At 45.2% G+C, this 12,833-nt stretch overlaps 1 non-coding gene across 1 annotated transcript; it reads right to left on the bottom strand.

Moving 5' to 3' along the window:
* Positions 1-581: 581 nt before the first annotated feature.
* On the bottom strand, positions 582-674 carry trnar-ucu (transfer RNA arginine (anticodon UCU)). Its single transcript has 2 exons — positions 638-674; positions 582-617 (listed from the first exon to the last, which is right to left on the bottom strand). It is a non-coding gene; the product is annotated as a tRNA-Arg (tRNA).
* Between the last annotated feature and the right edge of the window lie 12,159 nt (positions 675-12,833).

Below are 12,833 nucleotides of genomic sequence, written 5' to 3'. Positions count from 1 at the left end.
AGGCATCAAAAAGACTTCCCAAAACCCTGATCCTCTCCTTGATCCAGTGATGGCATCCAGACATTTCCTGCAACAAAGCCAGGATACGGTCTTTAACAAAACGAGTGAAAAGCTAATTCCCAACTTTTGCAATCCTTTGCAAAGAAGGACTGCATGTGCTCAGTGTTAAATGCACTGTTCATTATTAATAATAATAATCTTTACATTATATAGTGCCTTTAAAGGTGGCTTTTCAAAGTGCTTTACAGAATGACAACAATAAAGTTAAAAAAATACACAAGATAAACAGGATGAGAATACACAGTTAGAGGAGACAATAGATGGTGGTATTAAATACAGTAGGAACAGAGGGGTAAATAATAGTTCATTAAAGGCTCTTCTAAAGAAGAGGGTTTTGAGTCTGGATTTGAAGGAGTTTAGAAAAGACTCCAGCACAGGAGTAATGTGATCACAGTCCAGTGCTAATTTCTTTCTTGTGGCTGCTGGTTCATTTCCAACTGTGGACTCTTAAGAAGTCCTTTATTTGACTTGATCAACACCAATCCCTAGAGGATTTTGAAAGGTTGAATCAAAATGGTATGTGACTCTGGTGGGACTCAAACCCACAACCTTTGAATGACTTAATTCTACCAAGGAATAGAAGTCCAACACGCTCTCCATTGCACCACAGAGCCAACAGATACAAACTTACATAAAACAGCTGCAGAAAGCTGTAACTCATGCTTCTCCCGTTGTCTCTAAATTGAGCTCCATAAATATTGACAATGAGTGGCCTGTTGTCTACGAATAGATACCACTGGGATTCATACCCAGGGTCTTCTGGTTTTTAGTGAGGCGTCTTAACCAGCTAAGCCACGGCACCAAACCTGCTAAAAGTTATCCACAACTTCAAACACCTTTGAGAAACGGGCAACTGCAGTGTTATGCCTGCTGGCTCAACAGATAATCCTTTTCGAAGTTTAAGGAGAGGATTTCTTTGTCAATTCAATTAAATGTTTCAGAAATGCTGAACGATTGATGTGTTTCACGCACAGCGCGGGCTCTCCTTTGCTTACAAATATTTTTACACCAATTTACTCAACTACGATTTTTTCTGAGCATTTTGTTTGATTGCTTCCTATTTTATACTGCGCTGATTTCTGTATTGTTCAATTTCCCTGTTGATTTTAATTTCTTGTTTTGTAAGACAAGAAGACCGGCTGTTCTGACCTTACCTTGCACTGGAGCCGCTCTTTTCTTTCCAAAGGCGCAGAGAGAGATACTACCGCAGGTAACACCCCGGGAGAAACATCATGAGCATCTGTAAAAGCTCTCTACCTGCCCGCTCCCCACACCGACGTGTGTGAGCAGGGATTTATAGGGACATTCTGAAGTGTAGTAACATTTTATCGTTACATACTTTTTCTGTGCAGTTAGTTCTCCTTCAACTCCAACCGACAACGGAGGTCGTTTTTAATACAGGAGTAAAGGCACACTGCACATCTGCAAAACATCACATACAGGTTTAGGGAGAGCGACATCAGTGATTGGAAGGTAGGAAGTTTCAGGTCACTTTTTTATTATAGATTCAAGCAGCCCTGAATACCTTTTCAAGAAACATTTCAGAATCCATGTCACATCCAGTATGATTGCTACAGAGGTCTACAGAATACAATCAGAATACTGTTTGTGTGTTACATAAAACACACCGCCCAAAACATTTCTAAAACAGGAATTACATGTTTAGGAATGCGCCCTCCTTTATACATTAAATAAAAGGTCTGAAGCCTGCTCCAAAGAAGCACTATATTCAGAGTTGACAAAGAAGTGATAGGAAGCATCTCGGAAAACGAAGGTGCAGTCGTTTTCACGCGTCGCACACCAAGAGCTGAACCCAGCGTTCTCTGAAAAAAGTAAGGTGTTGGGAGTGTGGCTGGGTGGTCTAAGGTGCTGGGTTTGTGCTCCAATTTCTTCACAGGGTAGGTTTGAATTTCACTGCTGCTAAGTGTTTGTGGGTTAAGACCATCCTTCTATTGCGAGTTCAATGGGTAAAAACTTTGCTTGACAGTCTGTTGAGAGACTGAATTAGGTGTTTCAAGATAGTCTTTGTTAGCTTAACATCAAGGCAGAAAAAAGCCTCATTTTGTCTTCCCAACAGCAATGCTCTTTGGTCCCTTCAGCGTTATGCAGGGAACAACATCTGCCGTGATCACTTTTCAGAGTCAGTGCAATTGTAGTGTGCCGTAGTTGTTTTTAAAATTGGTTTTGTCGGCATGCTGCATTTGTCTGTGAAACTTTAATGCTGTGTTTTTTCACGCCGAATTGTTGGCAGGAGCAAAGCTTATTCAACCTTTGCACTCAGCGCTCAATCAGAAATATAGTATGTATTACTATTAGTGGCACTGAGGTCACTATGGTGCAATTGAGCGATGTAAGACCAATGGCATAATGGATAACGCGTCTGACTTAAGATCAGGAAATTGTATGTTTGACTCCTGCATGGCTTTTGTTGCGTTAAAACGATTTACCTTCCTTTATATAAATTAACTGCACCTGAAAGCTATAGAAAACACTTCGGGTAAATTGTCGAAATTCGCATGAGGCTGCAGACAACACTACTGTCTGGAGATCAGCTCCTTCTCTGAGCTCCATTGGAATGAAATCTCGTGGGTAGCAAAGTTGGAGAGCAGCTCAACTTGTGCTCAGTACGGTGCGGAGGGTTCAGTACTGGTGTCGTTCTAATTAGCATGAACTGCACAGGCTCTGAATCAGACCATTTCAATTAGTTTGGTCAGTGTAGGACACTTAATGTAGAATTATTACTTTGCCTGTCTCTTGTTTGTATATAATTTAATGTCTCTGATAACTTAATGTTAGTTTTTAATTTAGTTTTAGTTTTACGATGTAGGTTAATGCGTTGACATATGCACGAACACACGAAATGTCTCACTCCTGATTCAGCTCATGCTCCATAGGAGAAAAGCGATTCCTCTTGCTTCTCATACAACCATATCACAACAGAAGCCCGTGTCACCCAGCTCTAATTCAAGAGTGACTCGCAACTTCAGCCCTTTTTTTTGTTCGTGATCATTAATTTTCTTAGTTATGATCAATATTGAACTTTTTAAAAATAAAAATAATCAAACATGCAGGCAGGTTTTGAAAAGTATTAGGAGTTGACAGGGCGCCCATTTGGAATAGTCGTCAGAAAATGTGAGAAAAGGAAAGTTACGTAAACTCTCACACACAGCATTAGAGATTGGAATCTGATTGTAAAAAAGCTACCTGTCTCCCCGTCGGTAATCAAACCCCAGTTTCCCGCATGACAGGCAGGGATACACACCATGACACTAACTAGGAGCGCTTGCTAGCTGTTAGGAGGCATTTACTCTTATGGCTACTACTGTTTTGGGTTTCGACTTTTATTTTCATTCCTTCCAGAGGAGCGCATGAAAACGAGTTTCCATCTGCGCCATCCTCACTCCTGCTCTGCTATTGTCACAGCTCCTCCTTGTGCACGACCAACACCCATGGAGTCGGTTCTTTCAGCTTTACTAATTAGGTTTTCAAAGGCTGGAAGTAGGGCACAAGACACACGAACACTAAAAGCATCCTTATCTGCTTTCAGCTGCGAAATGTCATTTGTGGACGCTGAAGAATTTGTTTCCAAGGCAGCGGTTTCAAGCAATTTTGCGCTTTAAAAGTAGAGTAGTGCGTTTCCATTTTTATGCAGGCACACGATGACATAAGGAGATTGTCGTAGTCGGCAGGACTTGAACCTGTGCGGGGAGACCCCGATGGACTTCAAGTCCATCGCCTTAACCACAAAAACACAGCAGAACTCTTCAAACCAATTGAAGTCCGATTGAACCGCTCCACCAACCTGTCATTCCGGGGATCCAGCGGGGTGGTCTGCGTCTTAGAGATCCCCAGGCGCTGGCACACTCTGGCAAAGACCTGGGATTCGAAGTTACGCCCCTGGTCACTGTGTAACTCCTCCGGCACCCCTAGCCTGGCAAACATCCCCTCCAGTAGTGCATCGGCCACGGTGGGGGCACTATGGTCCGGGAGGGCATATGCCCCCGGCCACTTTGTAAAATAGTCCACCACCACCAGGACATAGCAGTTTCCAGCCTCAGTGCGCGGAAACTGGCCCAAAACGTCAACCCCCACCTGCTCCATAGGAGTCCCCACCTGGTGTTGTTGGAGGCGGGCTCCTTCTGGGCCACGCGCACCGCACACGTTCGGCAATACCGCTCCATGTCCCGGTGGCAAAGACCCCAATAAGAAGTTTTTTTTACAGCCGAAATGCCCCACGCCCGAATGGCCGTGCACCACTCGGAGCACAGCCCCGCGGAGCGACTGTGGCACCACCAGCTGCCACCATATCTCGCCACTGAAGGGTGCCCGCCAACCCCGGCGCAGCACCCCATCCTTTACCTCCAAGGCCTCCCACAGGTCGCAGAGGGCCTTGACGGACTTTGGGTGCGGGGCAAGCTCCTCTCGCAGAGGCCGCGCTCCTGCTGCCTTCCAGGGGAGCACCGGCCCCACATCCGGATCAGCTGCCTGTCGCTGCACCACGTCTGACAGACCCACCCCCAGTGGCCCCTCCAGGGCCGTGGCCACGGCGCTCGACTCCGCCACGGTGCGGACGGCCCCCTCACACTGCTCACGCTGGGCGCAGTAGCAGCAGTCTGCGGCCTCACAGGGGCGCCGCGAGAGAGCGTCAGCATTGAGATGGCGAGATCCCGCACAGTGTACGACAGTGAAGTCGTAATCCTGCAGGACCTCCATCTATCACACCATCTGCCCCTCTGGCTCCTTAAAGTGGAGCAGTCAGGTGAGGGACACATGGTCGGTCCTCAACCGGAATCGGGTCCTGAACAGGTACGGCCTGAAGTGGCAGACCGCCACCATCACTGCCAGCAGCTCACGATGGGTCACGCAGTAATTCCGTTCAGCCTTATTCAAAACCCGACTGTAGTAGGCAACTACCCGCTCCCCATCTGGCCCCTCCTGCGCCAACACCGTGTCCAACTCTGAGACACTTGCGTCGGTATCCAGGATATACGGTAACCACAGATCGGGGTAGGCCAGCACGGGGACCCCCACCAGAGCTTCACGTAACCGGCTGAAAGCCGTCTCGCAGCCCGAGTTCAAGTCGAAACGGCGGCCCTTGTCGGTGAGGCGGTGCAGCGGGGGAGCGATGCTGGCAAAGTCCCGGACAAACCTCCGGTAATACGAAGCCAACCCCAGAAAGCTGCGCAGCAGATACAGCATACACTGGTTCCACGGGACCGATGCCAGCACCCTCTCCATCAGCCTCTTGAAAGTCGCCGGGGCATTGCACAGGCCAAAGGCAGTAAACTGCCAGAGGCTTCGAGCGAGTGGTACCTGCCAGTAGCCACAGCGGAGGTCAAGGGAGCTGAACCAGGTCAACCCGGTGATGTAGTCCTTGGCATCGTCTATCCTCGTCAGGGGGTAAGAATCCTTCCAGGTGACCTCGTTCAGCTTGCGGTAGTTTACGCAGAACCTCCACGAGCCTTCTTTTTTTTGGACAGCTGGCGCCGAGGGCTCGCGGAGGGCTTAATCACTCCTGCTGCGGCCATCTCCAGGATCTTTTCCTCGGCGGCGGTCCGCTTGGCGTGAGCCATGCGTCCAGGTGGGATGCGGATGGCAGAGGGTCACCAGTCTCGATGGCGTGTTGGTAGAGGTCCTCAACGCCACGCCTCGCTTCCACGCAACCGCCTCCGCCTTGTCTGGCCCCCCGGCCGACTCGGGGGCAGGATCCGGCACGCTCGCTCCCCGGCTCACAGGCCCGGTCTGCCGCCGCCGCCACTGACTCTTTTTCCCCCGGCTCCGGCAAGCCCGCGTCCCTCGGCCTTCGCCAGGCCTGCCCTCCACCAGGTGAAGTTGCTCCCCCTGCCACACCAACTCCTGCCGGCCCAAGTCCAAACTGGCCCCCACTCGCTGCAGTAGGTCCAGCCCCAGAATGCAGTCCTCCTGGATGGGTGCGAGGTAGCAGGGGTGGCGCACCATCGCTGCACCTAGACGAAAGGCAAGCTCCTGTTTCCCCCGCATTGCGGCGAGCTGTCCCATCACAGTCCTTAGCCGCAGTAGGGCCAGGCAGGGTTGTTCCTCGATTCGATTCGGCACTGGAGGTACAGGCTATAGCCGACTCGCCCCACAGTGGTGTGAGGGGTGCCGGTCTTCACAGCGCTCTCCGGAGAGGGGGTTGAGGTGTTCAAGGGCGGCCGTCCCCGCGCTGAGCCGACCCGTTCCCGTTTCCCGACACTGATCGCGGAGTGCGAGGTTTGGGTGCCCAGCAGAACCGGGCTCGGTGTCGTCTCTTCCCGCTGCGGTCGCAAAACAGCGTGCGGGGCTGTTCCGCGGGGGTTGCTGCACGGGCTGGCTTCTCCTCCCCCTTGCTGGACTCCTCCGTCGGTGTGGGAATCGCTGGTCAGCTCCGGCAGGGAGGGTATCTTCTCTTTGGGGCATCCACTGGGCGGGAGTAGCAGGCAGTCGCCCCAATTCTACCGGCAGGACCACTACTGGATAGCCCTGGTAAGGGCTGTGGCCACCTGTCGCACCCAGGAGTTGCTCAGGCTCCCTATGTGCGCTGCCGATGGGTTCTGTCTCTTTTAGAGTCGGACAGCACTTGACAGAATCGGCTAATGTCTGCCAAGATTTGTCCATCCTGCCCACTTCTGACACCAATGTAGCATTTACAGGTTTTTCTCAGAACAAAGGACCAGTGGAGACGCATTTAACAAACCAAGCAATAGCTTTATTCTTTAACAACCACAAAACCAAACACAGCATATACATGCACATGAGGAGACTGACAGAACACGTACACATCTTTAGGGTGGTAATTACTTAACAACACGCTATATACTTATAAGACTACACAGGGCACTAGAACTACTAGGACATTATTTACACAGGTAGGGTCAGCCGCTGGTCACCGTGCTGACCCTCAGACTCTCCCCGGCTACCACTCCCAGCATGCCCAGCGGTACTATGCACGCCTAGGGGCGCTTCCTCCTCACCACCAGGCGAAGGCGTTACAATATATATATATATATTTTTTCTCTGGTTCTCAGCAGTATCATTGGGCTGAACTCCAGTTAAATGCTTGTCTTAGAAAGATCAAAAGTGAGCGAGGGAAGATGGGTGGAGATTAATGGAAGTTATAAAGGCAATGGGTTGGCTCTGCTTAAGCTTCATTCAGACCTTATTAGGGCAAACTCTATGGGTCAATTGCATCGAACTGAAAGTAGCATACTAACAGGAGTTCAACCCGTGCTTAGAACGCAGATGCCGTCTAAACTTGTGCTCCACCTTAAGTCCAATTGCAACAAACTTTCCTGCTGTGCTTAGTCCGCAGTGCCGAACTTAACCTGTTCTCAATTGCAATGAACACAAAGTAACAACTGCAGCACTCCAGAGTAACTAAAGTAGCGGACTAATTTAAACTGTCTTCATTTGGCTTAGCACCGTACTCGGTGTAACGCAGGATTGCATTAGAAGGCTCCCAAATATAGTGGAAATAATCCGTTGCTTGGAAATGTATTGGAATATTAATTAAAATTGCTTTACACTCATACCATATTTATTAATAATGAAGTTTATTAATGTGTGTATTTACAGAAGTGTCATTTACTATTTATGTTTAATGTCAATCATTACTAGTAGCTGTGAGCTTTAAGATATGCTAGGAAGTGAAGAGAACAGAACAGAGCAAATGGTTATATAAATAGAGTGGGAGCTTTTAATATGTTCTATAAAATTTGGGAGTCAACTGAATAGATTTGCTAAGTATTTTATTGTGATGGGTCTCTGTATTTGTGGTTATCAGTGGAAAGCAGGGATAATAAGGAAATGGGTGGCACCCAAGCACATGTTAAAGAAAAAAACTTGGCTTCTTAAAAGTGATTATGATAGCCACAGGACAGAAGAGACAGTGCACTGTGGTCCAATAATGACTGTGTTGAAACAGCCAGAGTGTGCTGCATGCCATGGAGATGGAAAAGGTAGCTCATCCCAGTCAATCGCAAGGTTGTGTAGGACTGCACATGACCTGATGATGATGGTGCTGGCTCTTGATGGACTGGTATACAAACCAAATGACAGCCAAGCAAAGTGTTAGTTGTTTTACAATTCCGAAAGATTGTTCAAAGTGGCTTCTTGCATTTTTATGACTCCTGTTATAGTGCTTCTCTTGTAATGTTGTAGGATTGTGCACAGGTGTCAGAAGATATAGTCATAAAGAATAACCACAGGCAAAACAACATGCCAGCTTGCTCTTCCCTACTTTGAAAGGAAGATATTGGAACTGATTAAAGAACTTAACTTGAAATGTAAGCTCCTACTGACACAGGAGAGAGAGTTCTGAAAAGTAAGCACAAGGCACACTGTGGATAAATAAATGTATTAATTTAGAAAAAGAAATACTGAGAATGTCAGAGGAACAATAATTGTTGTATTTATTTGCTCAGGTAGTTTTATAAGTTTAACTTTCAGTAAAGTTCTGTTAAAAATAAAACTGGTCATTAGTTGGCGTCTTTTGTAATGATTTAGCAATAGTGACATGTCGGCTTGTTCGACTGGAGTGTTAAACAAAATTAATACAGTAGCATCCTGTCTCAAGTGTACAGCTGCAGTTCTCGTTTGTTTCGTGACTAATTGCAATTGCATTAGTCTGTGTAAAAAAAGACTTCTGCAGCTCCAGTGGTGCGATCGAACTCATGCTGAGATTGAGTTCAAGCCTCACCTGGAGCAGTGTGGCCTATATTTTCAACTATTTAAACTAACTGACCAGTTTAGGTCCTGTTAAGTATTTGCTGGAGATCAGGTCTAAATTAACATGAAAGGAACAAGTAAAGGTTTGTTCCTTGTCAGACCTGAAGAAGGCTCCAAAGCTCAAACATTGTTTGCTTCTCTTTTCAGCATGGAATAAAATTTTACTTGTTCCTATGCAGTCCACACATGCTGACACAGCTCCCTACTTAAATTACCATCAGCAATGGACCTCCAGCAGACCTATACACAAATATATGAGAGAGGTCTACTGAAACGAGAGGAGCACGATGGAGTACCGAAGACTTGAAAAAGCACTCACTTTTCTGTGTTTTTGTTGTTACCCAGATTTGTTTTTAATGTTCTTTTTCTCTTTGTTTTGAAGTTGTTCTGTTTTTTTTTTTCTTTTTTGTAGGTGTTAGACTACTACAGGGATTTACCTAGGTTCTATTAAGACTTCTTTTATCAAAACATATTTTATTAATAAAAGCGTGATTTCTTAATAATCAACTTTAATGTTATCTTTATTAGTAGCTGTATTACAGGTAATGCATGCACAGCCTTTATTATGCTATAGTGAATTTTCAGGTATCCCATGGAGGGAAGAGAACTGAAATTAAGGAAATACTTATTTAAAGGGGTCTTAAAGTCTTAAAAGTGTTCTGTCACATCTGGGTGTTAATTGAATAGATTTGTTGTATTATTTCATATGATTTGACTCTACACTTGTGTTTCTCAGGAGACAGCAGTAATATTGGGGATTTGCAGGTACAGATAATAAATTATACTATACAAGTGTAGAGGTTTGATGGGTTTACTGAGACAATTATTAATTGTAGCAGTAATCACGAGGTTGTTCGTTGTGGTTTTTAGAAAATCAATCGTCAGAACAACTAACAACGCACACACACGGGTTCAATACACGAGATACATTTATTCATATAAATTGTGCACCAAACATATACTAGTCTGCCTGGATACGAGCAGCAGACCTTACTGTGAGGGTTAGCAATATACAAAGTATATAATCTCGAAGAGATGCAAACACAAAGAGATACACAACAGAGAATATATGTCAATATATATCGTTCGGTTACCAAATCGCTAATCAGTGTTATTACCCACTGTTACTCTAAACTCGGAAGTAAATACATTACTCATGAATTAAATTGATAACAACTTGTGTTGAGGTACAATTGAATTCTCGAGACGCAATGTAGAACATGGGGTTTACTTATCCACTGTGTATGGATTTGGAATTTCCCAGCACGAACACCAAACCAGCTGACAGGCTCTGTTGCAGCCTCAGTCCCAGCGGTTGTCCAATGGGCGTTGTCCCGGCGTCCTCTGGCTACTGGCCAACCAGTCGAGGTGCAGCTCGGAGTAGGACGGGCGGAGGAATCTGACTGCGGCGCGCAGGGCAGTCGTTGCTCCGAGGGGATCTACCAGCAGTCCGGCTGGCTGGTAGAAAGTCTCTATGCACTATGCACTCTATGCAGTGTGACGGCTAGTCCTCACAAGTCACTCTTTTGCCCAGGAAGAAGCTGGTTCGTTCCCGGTCCAGCGCTGCTTCTGAATAAGCTATTCAGGTTGTCGACGAGGGTCCAACTGTGGGCTGCCGTTGATCAAGCGGAGCGTTCACGTTGGTAGAATTCTGAGTACGTACGGGATCCTCGGCCCCGCGCTTAGAACAAAGTCCAAGTCCCTTTGCAGACAACAGCCTTTGTCACGTGATTGTCTCTGAGGATGCGCGAAAATGGCCAAGGAGAGCCCTGATCTGAGCTTGCGCTCCCTTTTTGACCAAGACACAGATGTGTTCTGATTGGTTGAGAGTTTGGCGGGCATTGGAGACCCACATGGTGTTACCACACCCTGCCAGTCTCTAATTGGTTGATCAAGGTGAGATACGAGTCACATACTCCTGACACTTAGGAATGCAGTCCAGATGTCCATTTGGCACTCCCTAGACAGATAGGCGCCAATGGATGACCATTGATCATGATAGCCAGGCTTATCTAAGTGCATCCCCGTTTGGGAGCTGTCCCTTATCAAAAGAAAACATCTTAAATCAGCCTGCATGAATACTTTCTCTGTGGCTGAACCACAGAGATGGAGAGTGAGATGGGGCCTCATTAAGGAAAGCACAGCAACGCTTAATTCTGTCTTATTACCAAGCATTGCTGCTACAACTGCTTAAATTCAAACTAAACAGGACTATGGGAATGAGATTTGATTTCGAACTAGGTTTTAAATAAATAGGACCGCTGCACTACATTGTGCTTTATGTAAGACAAAAGGTGGGCTTCCTGTGTTTTCGATAACTCAGTTGTAAGAGCGGAGGAATATAGTGGAAACAGCTGGGAACTCTTTGTTCTCTGGTTTGAATTTGGCTGGAAGAAAGGTGTTTTTTATGTTCTTTAATCAAAAAGTGAAAATTTGTCGTTCACTTAGTTGTCTTATTTTCTAGGCTTGTAGACTCCTCACTCTTCCTAAAAGAAAGTGCTGCAGATAAAGATACAGTAGTTGTCGGAAGTTTGTTCAGTGGTAGAGCACATACAGGCTGTATGTGGTTGTTTTCAATCGCCGGCGTCTCCACTCTGGATTTCTTCCTAAGCGCGATATCTTTCCTTACTTGTGTGTGAATTTCAGCGCGACACATAAACCCTTTGTCTGTTTTATAAAGATTATATTTTAAATCAGTTAAAACAAAAAAGCACCTATTACATACACGTAGAAAACACATGTATCTAATTTGAAAATTTGGGCAATGTATTACTAGTAGTGGAGCTGAGCTCACAGAAGAGCAGTTGATATTGTTAAACCACGTATTATTTTTAAATGACGCTACTAAGCACTGGCACGGTGTTAGTGCAGTCCTACCCAAGCTTTCTATCGACTGGATGAGTCTCCTGTTCCATCTCCAATTCTTTCCGCACATTTCGCCTGTTTCACCACCATTATGATTAGACTATAGCCACTAATACGAGAATACTGTTCTGAAAGACTGTCTTAAATAATAATGTTGAAAAGGGTAATGATAAGAGTTTTTTTTCATTAAGGTAACCATACATTTGCCTGTATAGTACAACTTATTATCTGTATCCGCAAATCTCCAATATTAATGCTGTCTCCTGAGAAACACAAGTGTAGAGTCAAATAATATTACAACAAATCTATTCAATTAACACCCCTATGTGACAGAACACATTTAAGACTTACACCCCTTTAAATATGTATTTCCTTCATTTCAGTTCTCTCCCCGGGATATCTGAAAATTCATTATAGTATAATAAAGTCTGTGCATGCATTACCTGTAATACAGCTACTAATAAAGATAACATTAAAGTTGATTATTAAGATATTACACTTTTATTAATAAAATAAGTATTGATAAAATTCCTTGTGAATAATTGTAGTGTCTGGAAAGCAATTGTTCATTACTTAATGACGATATTATTTCCACTACATTCAGGACAGTTCCAATGTAATCTATTGTTCCACTTCGTCTGCTTAGTCTCCTACTTTAGTAACATCTAATGGGGAGCAGATGTTATTTTAGGTTTGTTGCAATTGAGAACAGGTTTGCTACAGAGCTGCTGACAAATTTCAGCAGCCAGTTTGTTGCAACTGACCCGTTGTAGCTACCAATCAGAAAAAAAACCAAACGCAACAACTTCAAAAGAAAAAGAACATTAAAAACAAATCTGGGGAACAACATAAACACAGAATCTAATGCGAGAGCTTTATCAAGTCTTCAGTGCTCCTCTTGTCTCAGTAGACCTCTCTCATATATTTATGTACAGGTCAACTGGTGGTACACAGCTGATAGAAATTTAAGTAGGGAGCTGCATCACAGCATGCGTGGGCTGCAAATGGAAAAGTATAGGTTTATTCCATGCTGAAAATAGAAGTAAACACAACGTTTCAGCTGTGAAGCCTTCTTTGATTGTGACTCGAAATAAATCTTTACTTGTTCAATTGATGTTAATTTATCTCCATCAAATACCTAACAGTATCTAAACTCGAAAGTTGCTCTCAGTAGCTAAAGACAC

Source organism: Lepisosteus platostomus, chromosome 5 (assembly GCF_059453375.1).
Source record: "Lepisosteus platostomus isolate fLepPlt1 chromosome 5, fLepPlt1.hap1, whole genome shotgun sequence".
Lineage (NCBI taxonomy): Eukaryota > Metazoa > Chordata > Actinopteri > Semionotiformes > Lepisosteidae > Lepisosteus > Lepisosteus platostomus.
This window is presented reverse-complemented; position numbering and strand designations above follow the sequence as displayed.